This window comes from Astyanax mexicanus, chromosome 1 (assembly GCF_023375975.1).
Source record: "Astyanax mexicanus isolate ESR-SI-001 chromosome 1, AstMex3_surface, whole genome shotgun sequence".
Taxonomy (NCBI): Eukaryota; Metazoa; Chordata; class Actinopteri; order Characiformes; family Acestrorhamphidae; genus Astyanax; species Astyanax mexicanus.
The window spans coordinates 75,472,326-75,487,662 of record NC_064408.1 but is presented as its reverse complement, the minus strand read 5'-3'; the positions used below and the strand labels follow the sequence as shown (position 1 = coordinate 75,487,662).

General features: G+C 37.2%; 1 long non-coding RNA gene across 1 annotated transcript; it reads left to right on the top strand.

The window, feature by feature from the left end:
• The first annotated feature begins 463 nt into the window (after positions 1 to 463).
• Positions 464 to 10,970, top strand: LOC111196607 (uncharacterized). The gene is made up of 5 exons (XR_007440608.1): positions 464 to 2,920; positions 3,208 to 3,324; positions 3,424 to 3,495; positions 10,534 to 10,707; positions 10,884 to 10,970. It is a non-coding gene; the product is annotated as an uncharacterized LOC111196607 (long non-coding RNA).
• Positions 10,971 to 15,337: the final 4,367 nt, after the last annotated feature.

Genomic DNA, 15,337 nt, shown 5'->3' with positions numbered 1-15,337 from the left:
TCCAATCACGGGGCTCCTCTCCGCCCACACCGCTTTAGACATTCCTTCGCGTGTGTCTCCTCTCACTGATTGGCCGTCGGCGCGTGTGGGCGGGGCTTCACGCTGTCTGGGTCTGGGCTCGGCGTGTGAGACACGCAGAGGCACAACTGAGCGACAGCAGTGTTGTTGAGAAGGTAGATATCAGGTAATTACACACACACACTGAAGCAGTCTGGTTAAATGTGTAGGACCTGGCCGTTACATTAATTAATATTTCATGTGCTTTAAAAAGTGGAAGCGTTTTACTGCTCTTTTAATGTGATTAAAATGCTGATTGTGGCGCCTGAGTACTGTACCTGGCACTGTGTGGTGTATAAAATGTAATAGACCACATAACTGTTACCTTATAAAGTTTATATTTATATATATATATATATATATATATATATATATATATATATATATATATATATATATATATATATATATGAGACTTTGAGGTGCATGCATAATCACTGTCATGCAGAACAGTACCAAAAGGTCAGCTTTTCAGTGGAGTCAGTGAAAAAGATTTCATTTGGGATCACCCAATAGTAAAAATAATAATAATAATAATATTAATAATAATAATGCATGTTTGACACTATAAATATCAACTGATTAAATCCTATCAGAAAATGAAAACAAGAACAAAATAGATAGATACAAGGTTTACTGCATGAAAGTGGTAATATGCCACAGTAGAAAAGAAGAACACTAAAAACATGTCACATGTCCAAAAAGGTTTCTTCTCCCCAATTCCATGTTTACAGTGTGTTAGCTTACAAGGAAAGCAGGGAGAGTTTGCTGTGTCAAGGAGGACAGCAGTCTCTCTCCCTGCAGGTCACCACAGCATCAGCGTTGGCTGACGGCCAGGCCTCCACTGATAAGCAGCTTCTCTCTCTGCTCTCTCTCTGCATCCCCTAGAGGGCAATCATTTACCCCTTTGAATTTGCACTGCCCAGCCCCCAACCGGTACAGCACTCACTGCCTCTCCCCTCCTGCTTCAATCTCATGTGGTGACACATTAGACATGCAGCGAGAGGATCCTGCCCTGCCTCTCCCCTGCTCACTCCCCCCACACCACCCAACCCACCCCAGGCAGTGCATGGGCACTTTTGCACCAAGATATTGAGATATAGCTTCAGATTAATTTCCACCGGCAGCGCCACACTGTGAGACGCTCATGTCGCGACTGACTGCTGAGGTGGCTAAAGATCAGCTGCTTCTGAAGGCCCGCCTGCCAGGCCCAAGTGATTTGAACAGATATACTCATACATCTGTGTGGATGTAAAAATCCTGGCTTACGCTCATTCTATAGCCTGTGACATTTTAGCTTTCATTTGGGATATACAGTATGTGCCTGAACACATCCTCCTAACATTATATAGTCTTTGGGGTCTATTTCTCTTTTTTATGATTTTACTGAAATCATCAAAAAATAGTTGAATGTAGATTTGTAGCACTGCTAACGAGTGCATTACCACACACACTTATAGGACCTGCGTATTCAGAGGTGTATAATAACGGGTGAAGCTTTAGCCCAGTGCCTTTTAAGAATTCTCATTGTCACATTACATGGCTCCTGCTGGACCCCTTCCCCCATCAATAATAGCCTCCTCCTCTGAGCAGTGGTGCATTACAGTAAATTAGATGGAGCTTTTATAATGGGCAAAACGGGCCCATCAGTGAGGAAAGGCAGAGAGTGAAAAAGAAAGAAAGAACCAAGGAGAGAAAGGGTGAGAGTGAAGCATGAGAAAGAAATAAATGAGACAGTTAAAGGAAAAAAAAGTGTGAGGAAGAGATTTAGTGAGAGGAGCATAGTGAGATAGAGTGGGAGCAAGAGAAGTGAGCATGAGAGAGCAATGATGCGAGTGAAGAAGACAAGGAGACAGACGAAAAAAGAAAAAGAGAAACAAGAAGAGGAGGAAGAGAAATAGTAAGAGAGAGTGACTATGAGAGAAAAGTGAGAAAAAAATGAAAGTAGAGAAAAAAGCAGCAATAAAAGGAGCGTGAGAGAGAAATACAGTAAGATAAAGGGGAAAAGGGGGAGACAGGTAAAGGTAAAAGTGTGAATCAGTGAGAGAGACAGAAAGCTTTGAGACACAAGGGTAAACATGAGAGTAATAAAGCTATAAACTCTAAAATAAAAAAGAAGACAGGTAGAGAGACAACAGAGAGAAAGACAGAAAGAACAGCAATAGAAATTGACAGGTAAGAGAAAGAGCTAATAATAATAATAACATGAATAAACTGAGAGGAACCCAACGAGAGAAAAAGAAAATGGTGACCAGAGAGAGGGAGAGAGAGAGAGAGAGAGCTCCAGGTGGGAATGACTCATCTCCTGGCCGACTCTTATCATCCCAAGACTGGGGGCTAATGCCCCACACCCTCCTCCCAGTCCAGCAGCACAGAAGGAAGGGATCGATAGGCAGCCCTGACTAGCCGCTATCTGATATTGAAGATGCTGGAATGTATTTCTGAATAGCCCCCAGACAGGTGTGTTCGATATGTCTTCAATCTCCTCAGCTCACAAAAGGCCAAGCTCAGATTAGGTAACTGCAGGCCTAAGCACCATGGCAGCCGCCCTCACTAATGAAATTCTTCCCTTTCAGACTCACACCTCTGATTATTATTCCATTCCAGCATAGATTTCTTTGTATGTAAAGTTATTATTTGTTTATTTTTTTCTTTGCTTTTCAGAGCAAACAGTGAAGAGCAAATGTAACAGTCTGAGCAGAGGCCATTCTGTATGAGTGGAGAGTCACATTCACATAAATGAGTTAACTTGCTCAACATCCTGGCCGTTGATTAGGAATGCGGCGGATAGCTTTGGTCTGAGGGGACGTGGCCCGGCTAACGGCTGCCGTTAGACGTGTGAAGTCGGAGCTCGGTTCAGTAGGTATGCAAATGGCCTGCTGTGACTGCAATGTCACACTTTTGTTTTGGGGACAGTAAAGCCATATGAATAAGCTGCTGCCAGGCTTTCAGTGGGGTTTATGGGGCAAGCTTAGAGATGTAGACTAGCTGAAAACAATAACAGCCGATTTAAAATGTGCAAGTCAAAAGTCCACTGCTTCACTGGTGCCTCACATTCAATTTCAGATATTGTGTAGAAAAGCTTTTATCTTCGTTTGCGGTAAATTATGAATAATCCTGCTTTTCACATGTTTTGTTGTTTTCTTTTAGGCATTTCCAAGATTTCCACAGTCTCAGCAGCACAGGAATGCACTTTTAGCCAGGAGTATCTCTCTCCTTCCATTGCTTCATTTTCCCCAGTGGAAACAGCATGGCTGTGGAGAATGGGTGAGAGCAAAAGAGTTCTGTTATCAGGTTCAGATAAGGAGCTTCTGAAGTGGAATACATACTGTAATGCATTTGACCCCGTGTCTCCACACTTTAAAGGTCTGATGCTTCGCAGACTCTTCAACCACCGAGGCTTGACGAGAATGTAAACAAGGTGTTCTTAACACTCTGGTGAGTGCTTGTCTGAACACAAACACTTTACAGCATTGCAAATGCTCCGGCCAGTTTATCCTTCACCACCACCTTTACCCCCCTTTAAGCCACACTGACACACACACACATATATAAACATACACACCTCTGAGTGTGTACATTAGAGGGGGTTAGGGTTTTTGATGATCGTTACATTGCAAATTCAAATTTATCCACTTAGCACCATTTCACAGCACTGTATTTCACAACTGCATGTACATGTAGACATAATGGTGACATGTATCACTAGACTAGCTCTATGATTCTCTAGAGAAAATCATCATCATTAAAGCTCTGGTCCCATATGAAAATGAGGCACTGGCTCATGAAAATGTACAATTACCATACAAATGACGATAAGTGCTATAGTAGGTACAACAACCACTCATACTTTACGTAAGGTTGCTCTTGCAGCAACATTTATATTGTATTTCTGAATAGTATCATATGCTGAAATAAACAAAATCACACTCTATCAGAACACCCTGTAATCAGTGTGTGTAATGATGTAATCAGTAAACCTAAAGGAATATTTTAGCAGAAATAATAAACATTCAAATGAACATGATTTATCATTGGCCCCAGACACACTCATTCAGTTAAGACAAGTTAAGACATGCAGCTTTGCTTCTGTAGTTTAGAACAAGAGATGCTAGGCTAATATTTGTGGTAAAAACAGGACTTTGGACACCCAAAAAACATCACAGATCATTTGAAAAGCATCCAGATTCAGATTTGTTTTGCACACACAGGGATTTTTGTGGAAAAAAAAAAAAAAAAATATATATATATATATATATTTATATATTTAGTTAATAAACTCACAAATAAACTTTTCCTCGTGGCTAAATGATGGAGTAGCTATTTTAAGTAACAATTCCCGTTTTAGATTAATAGTTGAATGAGGTATATCCATTCTATTTACCACATGTTTCTTTCCTTATTTGTGCATCTTGTTGATAGATTTAAGCAAATAAATTAATCTAGTTTCTACTGGCTGTTATCATTAGCCAATTATCTCATGTTGTAAAGAGATGTAAAGTATTGCAAATTGCTTGATAACTATTTTTTATTATTTTTATCTTACCTGACTGGTCACATTCATGCCCCATGCACACAAACAGGATATGTGTCCGATACAGGAACGCAAATGAAATATATGCTCCTGTATCGAATATGATGCATACGGTGAGCCTCTACATTGGTAAAGAGCATTTACATCAGGTGAAATGAAGGCATTTACCTTAATACTCAGAGTTGCTGCATACAGTGATGCACAAAAAGTGTGTGTGTGTGTGTGTGTGTGTGTGTGTGTTTAACAAGCAGGGGTATACACAAGCTGGGCGCACCTATGGGAATATAGAAACTCTGACGATTGACTGTTGTCTAGGTTCATTTCAGTCAGTGGTGCACCTGTGTATTTTTTTACAACCAAAATATCAACACACCATAAACTTACCTGAACACACCTCACTTCCAGACCACCACCCCCATCAGTGTAGATTTATTACTAAACTCAGGCACTATTTTAATGGTGCAGGGGCAAGCCGTAAAAAATAGACTGTTGACAGTGTGTAAGATAGCAATGAGCATTGCAACGCGCCTTGCACACAGTGTGTGATAGGGCCCTAAGTCTCTCTGAACAAGACATACATGCAAACACAGTCTTTCAACATTTCAACCATTTTAAATGGTCAATGTTTAATTCCCACAAGATTGTGTAGATTCAAAGTTAGTTTTTACTTTGGGGAAGTGGGTGGGAGGCGGGTGGTCTTCCGCCATCAGATAATTCTATGGGATAATTTCACCTCTTTGCTCTTTTACACAGTACTGCAGTAACTTATGTCATTAGTGCTTTACAGCACTGCAAATGGACCAGTTTAGGCTGGTTTATCCTTTACTACCACCTTTATGCCTCTTTTAGCTGCACTGACACAAACACACATGCAAGAATAAACCACTCAGAACTAGACGCATTACAGGAATGATTCTTCCAGAACACACTACAGGGCTTTGGTTTCTGAACTTTATCTTTTTTTAATGCTCAGGAATTTTCATGTGTGTAAGAATGTTCACTAGTTGTCTGCCTGTCACAGTAATTACATTATCAACTTATATGGACTCAGTACATTTTGTTAATCTCAACATCGCCCATAATTGTTTCTTAGCAAGAATAGGCCATTAACATCAATTAGCTGGATGTCAAACTTATTTAAAAGCAGTGGTTTTACTTATTTATTTATTTATTTATTTACCTTTTATTTATGAAAGATATTTAGACTCTTAATTACTTTCCAATTTAAATTTGAACTGCATATTCTTAATTACACTGAGCATTATAATCGTACTGTTTTATCATTTTACTGGTTTAAAAGTATCTTAAACTGACATTAGTATGGTTCTGTTGCAATTATTTCTGGCACAGTATTGTGTCCAAACAAAAATGTATTTAATTTAAGTTATTGTGACAGGTGTGCTTACATTCTTACCAGTGGAGGTTGTTCATTTGAGTGATGCTATAGAAATGTATTTTGCTTCCATAAAGAACCAATTAAATGAAATAAATGAAATAATGTTAAATAATTAAGATGTTTGAATATGAAGAGCCTTTAAATTGTAAAGAACCTTCTTACATCAGGTGAAATGAAGCATTTTTACTTTCCACTCACACATCTCTAATGCATACATGGTTCTTCATGATTTTTCTATGGCATCACTCAAAGATTTATATTTATGAGTATATGTGCTTTATGTGTTTATCAGCTCCACATACTTAAGCTACCACACAGCACATGTACAGGAGTGTTTACTTGCGGTATAGCTGTGGTGTACTTAGTTATTTGGTGTGGTAATAGTAAACATGTATTCAGAGGCTTTTTTGGGGGGGCCCTGACCTACTATAATGAGAGTGTGTTTAGTCTGAAGGCCAGGGCCTGTGTTGATGGATTGCACTGCCTGAGGGAAGGCTCTTTTTTCCAGCTCTCTGACACTAGCAGAAGGAGCAGAGTGGATATAGATTCACATGTGCGTGTGTGCCCTTTTCAGAACTGTCGATTACTAAAGCCGGTAAGGTGCCACAGCGCTCTGTTTTATATGTATCTGATGGCAAAGGCCAAGATGGAAGATACTGAACAGCGTTCTGGCTTTATTAATCAACATGGCAGTTTAATAAATGGCTGCTAGCTTGAGATAAGGCTTAATTACTTATTATTTCTCATCCTCGAGAAAGACGTAGCCAATTCAGTGGAGAGTGGAGAAGTTGTAGTCTCTTTTTCTGCAGCTTTAAGTTCAGTCTGAATCCAGTAGAAGCTAAACTTAAAGATGTGACAGCAAAGGGTACGATGAAAGACTCCAAGCACTCCATGTTCTTATCAATCTGTTACCCACCTTGCAAGATGGATAAATCGTTTATATAAAATAATAAAACTCTAGTTTCACCTCTAGATTTTTGTTCAGGCAAAAATGTCCACTAACACTGTATCATTGATTTATACCATATTTTCACCATACTTCATGGATCTTGTTGCGGTTTGGGATAGGACACACTCCATATTTTACACATGGTGATAGTGTAGAGGTGAATAAATGCTCCAGCTAATGTGAGCCGTTGCAAACTAATGTTCTGTCAAAACGCCTGGTAAGTCTCGTCCAGTACACAAAAAATGGCACTTCTCCCGCGGGCCATGGCAAACCACTGTTGTTAAAAAAAAAAAAAAAGAAATAAAGAATGTTGTTATTTATTTCAGGACTGCTCCTCATTTTGGAGCATTTTAGATGTTTTTTTTTCGCCGCTTTCTGCTTAGCTGTTGGAAGTCACGCTGTGGCCGTAATGACTGTAGATTTTCCCCACTCAGCCTGACAATGAGAGGCAGTTATCCACCACTGTGCATGACCTTACGGCAAGGTCGTGTGAGGGAGTCATCCATCTTCTGCGTGCTCAGCCACTGTTAAACTGCAGCTGAAAGTGGCTCACCTTAACACCTATGCCTTGCTTCTACTCCGCTGTGTATTGTCAGATCTTAAAAAATGTAGGTGACAAAAGGGTTCTCTGCAGTGATGATGTATGGATAAATGTTTTAAAAAAAACTAGTTCATAAACAAAATGTATGTAAATAACCTTTTTAATGTTGAAAGACAATATATCAGGCTGAGGTTATATGTGGAGGACCAACATCAGGAGGTCATAGCCTGCAAACAGTGCCTCAGAAAATAACACAAAATGTAGTTTGTTACATTTATGTTTACAGTGATGCTGTGATTAATCATGATTAATATTTTTTATTTCATTTAATTCAAATGTAAAATAGAAGAATCAGTGTAAAAAAAATCAAAGTGGGATTTTATTCATATTCAAATCTGTTTGTTTAATTGTATCTTTTTAACTTTGTTAAAAGGTTGTTGTTTGAAAACTATGTTTAAGTACCACGTGATTATCAAAAAAAGTCACAACATCAGTGCAAAATGTATAAAATATATCTCTATAAGGAGGAATAAACAGGCAGAAGAGAAAATGGCTTTCTTGACTGAAGCAACAATATGCGTGTGTATGAGAAAGTTTTAAAGTGAGAGAGAGAGAAGGTAATGCAGAGATTATCTATATTTAATCTATATTACAACTTAAATAAAAGTAATCTACCTTAAAAACTTCTGAAGCATATCATTGCCATGTTAAGATCATTGACAACTGTTAAAAACTGCCAATATAACACGAGGCCCTAAAAAAAAGAGTGAACAATTATTTCAACACATATTTTCTAGACTAATCATGTGCAGTAACACATTAATGTTGACAGCACTAATATAAAAAGTTTTAAATCATGCTTTATTTTACTATATTGAGACATAAAAATAAAAAAAAATATTACAATTATTACAAATATCTGCATATACATACTTATATGTTTTGCTTTTGCACCAAGAGCATGTCCTTAGTTTATTCTCTCCTGTGTTTCAGTTGTTAGCTTAGCTTGACTCAGTGTGTTAGCTTCAGTTGACTGGCCCTTGAGTGCCAGTGGAGGAATGTAAGTGTAATTCTGTAAGTATGGTGAGTATTCTTGAGTATTCTAGTCCATTTCATGTGGCGTTCTGGAGAAGTGTGTAATAGTCTAAACAGCACTGGGAATCTGAGGTACTCTAATTGCTGTAGATTACGGTTAAATGTACAGAATTTGGAATAAGCTCTTATCTAGACTGACTGTTCCTTATATGTGAATCATTACAGGCAGACAGGAATGTGGTTGTAGTGTTAGGAGTCTTGTCCAAGAACTCTTTATTTGTGTAGCCCTGTTGTGAAATCACCCTGTTGTTGCTATCTCACACTCTGTCAACAGTCTATTTTCACACCTTGTGCCCACACCATTTAAGTAGCTATTTAAGAGTGTACGCATATAAATGTACGCCGATAGGCATGGTGGTCTGGAAGGTGTGTTCAGGTAAATTTCTGATATACTGCTATGTTGAAAGCAGATAACACAGGTGCTCCATTGACTAATTTAAACCCTGACAACAATCAGACTTTCACAGTGTGAATGCACAGGTTAGTCTCCTCTGCTGAGAAGTACAGAAGTGCTGCACTGTTAAAATATCAATCCGCCAAGTCAAAGCGCACCTTTCTTAAAGGGAATGACAAGTGAAATGCTGATTGGTTTATTTCACCTTAAGGAGAAAGCACACCCATGCGTCCTTGCGATACCAAAGACACACTAACAAACCCTAAATCAAGCTGTGTGCAGTGTGCAGTTGACGGCTCACCTATAGATCACTAAAAAAGAGCTCATGGTTTTCAGACAGTGTGAGAATGGGGCTCTATGTGGTGCTGAATCCTTGTAGTGCTTTACCAAAACATGTCAAAGCTTGTTTCTAGTACATTTTGATTCTAGAGATTTAGTTTTTCTAAGCTGTATTTACTATACCGTATTTTATTTATCAGTCACTCAAATTATTAACCTGATCTATATGATTTTATACATACAGTATCTCAGAAAAGTACTTCAGTAATATTAAATGTGAGGATAATCATAAAGAATAAGAAAAGAGTAATAATACCAAATGCTAATCGTACAGAAACTTTTGTTTTGTATCAAATAACACATTTAATAAGGAACTACATATCCAACACATGCTAACGAGTATTATCTTCTGTATTGACTTAAATTCTAGATCTAGAAGAGTTTTATCCAAATTCTAGATCATTTTGTTTATTTAAAACAATAATGCATTCTCATATGACATAACAGAATTGTGTGCATAAATAAGAGACTTTTAACACTTTTTAACACCTAACATAAATACCATACAAGGTAATGAAGTTAAAAATGAGGCTAATAAATTAGCTAAGCAACTAGCTTAGTCCACTGTCAGAGCTTGTTTTTAGTCAAAACTGGGGCCTGTATCACGCATATTACCCTAGCATGTGGGAAACATCTTTAACCATCTTGCTTTTCGTTTTACCACCATGTTAACAATGTGTAGCATTCCCTGTGCCTGCGTGAGCAGCATGGCAGTGCGCCCCAGAAGTGCCCCCTGCATCTAGAGAACAAGCACAAGCATGTTATTTTTTTTCTCTGTGTGCTGAATGTGGCATGCAGCAAAACAACACAGTGAAATAAGCCATGAAAACCAGGGCCATTAAAAAAAAGTCACCAATAATATAACAGTTTTTATATATTTTTTTATTAACAATCATCCCCTGACCCCAGGTTTATCTTGTGTAATTTTAAAAAGTGTGGGGATATGCGGGGTGTATTTCTTTCCCCCACACTAATTTTGCACCAGTGGTTTTATACCAATTAAAGGTTTTTGGTCTAAGCCAATAACCATTTAGCAGCCATTATTTTAAACAGCACACTCATGGATTCATGTATCCGTGAGACGCCTTTTAATGTCAGGGTTCAAAAGGCATTTCATAGCTCATAAGCTGCTCTCATGAAGTGCTAAAATAAAATCATTATAAAAGGGTTCGGAGAACATTTCACGTCTAATGCAAGATCCTTTCTCTCTCTCTTTTTTTTTACCCAGATTGCTTGTACAATGCACCGTTTTGATCTCAGCTGTTCCTGAAGTTTAAGAGCTGAATTAGTAAGCTGTCAAGGGCTTACTCACAAATTGCTCATAGCGACTCGAAAATTGAAGTTCTCTCTCCTCTGCAAGCCTCTTCAGAGCACTCCATCCTCAGGGCAGGCTAATTTAAAGGTAAGTAGAGGATGTCATCAATTTTGAACAAATAAGACAATGGCGAGGAGGGGCCAGGAGGTGGGCGGCAGGCAGAGGAGATGGGTAGAAAAAGAAAAATACAAAGATAATGATCACAGCTCGTAGATAAAAGAAGCTATTATTTCACCCCAGTTCATCTCGTGTTGACATTCCAGTTAATTACCTGGTGCCTGGATAGAGAGACAGGGCCTGAGCCGGAGCACACCAAACACGTGCAGGCGGCGCGAGCAGCAAACTGCAGGTAACTCTATCCACAACACAGGGTTTATCACAGACACCCCATCAGCATCCGTCTACAGCAATCACACTCCTTCACTGTAATGAATGCACACACACACACACACACACACACACAAACATACACACATACATACACACACCATAGGGGGGTTTTGTAAAGCTGGTAGGCTCTGAGCTATGAGGCTAAAGTTGCTAACAACTACTGAATGAAAACTGTTAAATACAGTGTAAATACTCCACATCACTTCTAACTGAAAAAAATATTGAAGTTTACTTGCCCAAGCTTTCCAGATTTCTGGAAAATCAGCAGTATTTGTAGTTTAAGATTCAAAATAATTGGAGGTCACATGACTTTAAATATTTTAAAGTTAAAATCCTGATGTAACATATATGTCACAGTATAATTTATATAGTATTTGCTATCATTTTATTCTAGAAATAAGGTAAAAACAGGTTATATGTATTATATGCCATTTTAAAGCATTTGAGTTGTTAATTGACTTGACATGACCTGGCAGTTCTGACATGACATGACTCTCTTCTGTGATGGCATCCAGAATGTTCCATAGTTTTATGTCACCTAAGGACTTCATAAGTGAAAATGAAGGAAAAGTGTCTTAGAAAATGCTCAACATATTTTAAAAAGGTCTGGTAAAAATAAGTGTAAGTGTAAGTATTATCTAATTTTGTGCTTAGAATTTACTTACCAGAACCAAACTGAAAATTTATGTATTTCCTTCAAGGTTTATAAGTGTCAGCTTTCAATTTCAATGACTATTTCTATTTTTATTCCAGTTGGGCATATTTAATAGATATTATGATTTACTGTAGTATGAGTGCTTTAAGGTCACTGGCAAGTGTTTGCAATATCAATATAGATATATGTTAAATATAAAAACAAAATATATTGAAATATAATTCACTAGCAGTTGATATATTGTTGGTGGTAACCCTTCCCCGTGACAAAATAGAGTTTGATTCATGGACTTGACATGATTAAACCTAGGGCTGTGTATTGGCTAAACAGGGGTTATGATTGAATAAATCTCAATATATTGTGATACTGTACATATTCCAGTTCATTGAGATTTCACTAAATTGTAATATTTTTTATTTTAAATTATTTTATTTTATATTATTTTATCCAATCAGAACAATGGGCTATAATGTTAGGAGGAGTAGGAGAATAACACTACTATCCAGTGGGCTGAATGTACCACTGTCTGCCACCAATCTTTACAAGTAAACTAATAATTACAAATCTATATATTTTTTGGAAACCGATACAGTATTCCAAAACAGAATATTGCGATATATATTTTGATATATTAATATTTTCTTACATCCCTGATTATACCCCACTTCACTAATTATACTCAAAATTCAAATGTACCGTACATCTTTCTTAAATATAAGTGTTGACATTTGAAATAATTTGGTTTCTGTGGAATAATATTATAGAATAAATAATAATATGGAATAAAAAAAAATAATATATATATATATATCTTTTTTTTTTTAATTGTGGCAACTCTCAATAGGTCCCAAGTATATGGATAGTTTAGACACGCTTTTTACTAATGTTATATTGGCATTTATTAAAATCAATAAAAAGGCTAAGCATAATTTTGTATAGAATAAAATTTGTATGGATATAAGCTTTACTTTTTGCCTGATTTATTAGGTTTATAGCTAATAAATTAAACTAAAGAAGCAGGTACGTTCATAGTTCTGTCAGTAATTCTATATGTCTATATCATATTTGCTAATCTGATATATATTTATATTTATTTATATATTTATATATTATTTGTAATCCCTCAAGGAGCTTTCTGTATTGGCCTAAAAAGCCTATTCCCAATGGTGATTTGGATGGGGGTGAGAATATATCGATATATTTACAGTAAGTATTGCAAAATTATTTTTTGCAAAACTATGAATTTATCTCAAAACCACAGTGTAGATTTTATGTGTTGAGCTTAACATCCCACAATACTCTAGACAGCAGTATTGTACTCAGATCACAGTGTTCTGATTGAATAAAAAGTATAAGATTATAGATTTTATGCATGTTTGGTGTATTTTTGTACTTTGACTGTTTTTATACTGTTTACAGTTTATCTACTCACTTACAGCATCACAGTGTATCAGAGTATATCACAGTGTGTCAAATCCTAACCCCTGTGTGGTGATGCATATCGTATCGCCAGCTTCCTGATTAATACACAGCCCTAGATTTGGACGAGGATGTGCAAATGAGATTACTGCTAATGTCACAGTGGGCCTTGCAGCTGTAAGTCAGGTGTACACATGAGCACAAGCTAAAAAACAGCCTTAGTGTGCTCCTACAGCCAGCAGCATGCAATCCCACCCCCAGCTGCAGCGCCCAGTGCCTCCATCGACTGGCTCTAATGAGCCTGAAACAAACCCGATGAACCTGACTGAGGCTCCTTCTGCGTGCATGTGTGTGTGTGTGTGTGCGCGCATAAGACGCAGAGATCTGATTATTCTAAAGCATGTTTTTTTCATAAGGATACTTACATATTAAAATATGCAAAATCATATGATGGCTTTAGATTTGCCGCTCTTTATTGTTCTTTAATAACTGAATAAATTGAAAAATTGCGGAAAGACATTAATCAACCACATCCTATCATTCACCAAAAGGTATTTAATGTATATGATCAGGTGCCCCATATACTTTTATACACCTACATATATAATGTCTTTTGACCATATTGTGACCATATGCATAGCATATATATTTTATGTTGGGACACCTACTTATAAATGTTTCTTAGGAAAATCAAGGGTATTAGGATTTATCCTGCTTTTGCTGGAGTAACTGTCTCTACTGTGCTGGAACTTCCAGGCCTTCCACTAGATATGAGAATGCTGCTGTTTTCTCTGAATTTGATTGTATATAGAAAAATTAAGTAAATAATGTGGGGTTGCTGCAGTTGGTCAGGTTTAGGTTCAGCAACAGTATGTGCTGAAAGAATGAGGTCAGCTGACTACCTGAATATACTCAATATAGACCAGGTTATTCCACCAATGGATTTTTTCTTCCTTGATGGCATGGGCATATTCCAAGATGACAGTGCCAGTGCTAATCTGCTTCAGAGATTCACCTACAATGGGGCTATGTTCTTGCTTCAGACAAGCTTAATTATATTTTGTGTAGTTCCCATCAGAACTGTTCACAATTATAAGCAGCATCAAGAACGCATTGGACATGGAATCTTTATTAAGTTCATTAAATTTACATTTTACATAAAACAAAGTACCAACCCATATTAGAGTCGAACAATGAAAAATAAGATACTCAATCACTTACTTATCATCAACCGGGGGAGCCAGAGCCAATCACAGAAGCCATCGAGCAGAAGGCAGGAAACACCCTGGACAGGAAAAAAAATATAATTAGTAAAAGTATATAACAGACAACATAATAGATATGATGGTTTCAATAAAGATATGTACAGTACAGATATAGCACATGTATGCTGCACACAATTAGCTCATTTATAGGAGAATGAAACATCTTTTTACCTTCCACTGGTAGTCATTGCACAAAGATTTTAGGCATTTGGGATTATTTCTATTGCCCATTTTAATTATGAAATTCTGACACAACTGCAGAGACTGAGATAAAAGATTTTAAATGTCCGTGATGAAAGTCTACTGAATGTTTTATTACTAAAAATCATTGAAAATGTTTATTAGCTTTTGAAACTAAAGCTTGTAAATTATTCCAAGATTTTAGGTTTGGCTTTAAACAATGTTTACCTTTTACTTCTAGCACTTAGAAAATGCACACAGATATTTATAAACCAGGACAGTGTACCATTAGACACTGTGACTGTCAACAGATCGAAGCTCTATTCTACAGTTAACTAAGTCATTTAGCTCAGCATAGTATGACAGATGAGGAACCTGCTATATGTAGCTAACTAGAAAGCTGCAGCATTGATCTTACATTTGTTCAATCCACAGCAGAGCAACAGCTTATACTGTAGTGCTCACTTTAACACAGGTATCTGCTCACTGCTCGTCTCAGTGATCTGCTAAATGCTGTTGGGAATCACTGGACTGTATGTGCGTATACGTCAAGATCATGTGCACAGTGGTAATGATTTTATCAACCTTTGTTTTTTTTTTCATTTTTTAAAAAGTGGCCACAGTTAATGTTGTATTCGTTTCAGCTGACTGATATGAAGTGTAAATTAATATAGCAGAATATCAACACTAAGCAGAATACAGAATCTCCATACAGAATGTTACATTTGAATTTAAACATTTGACAGCATTGCCATTGCAGACTTCACCAGTTGGGCCTGACTTTATAAATGGTTAAACCATTGGTGTT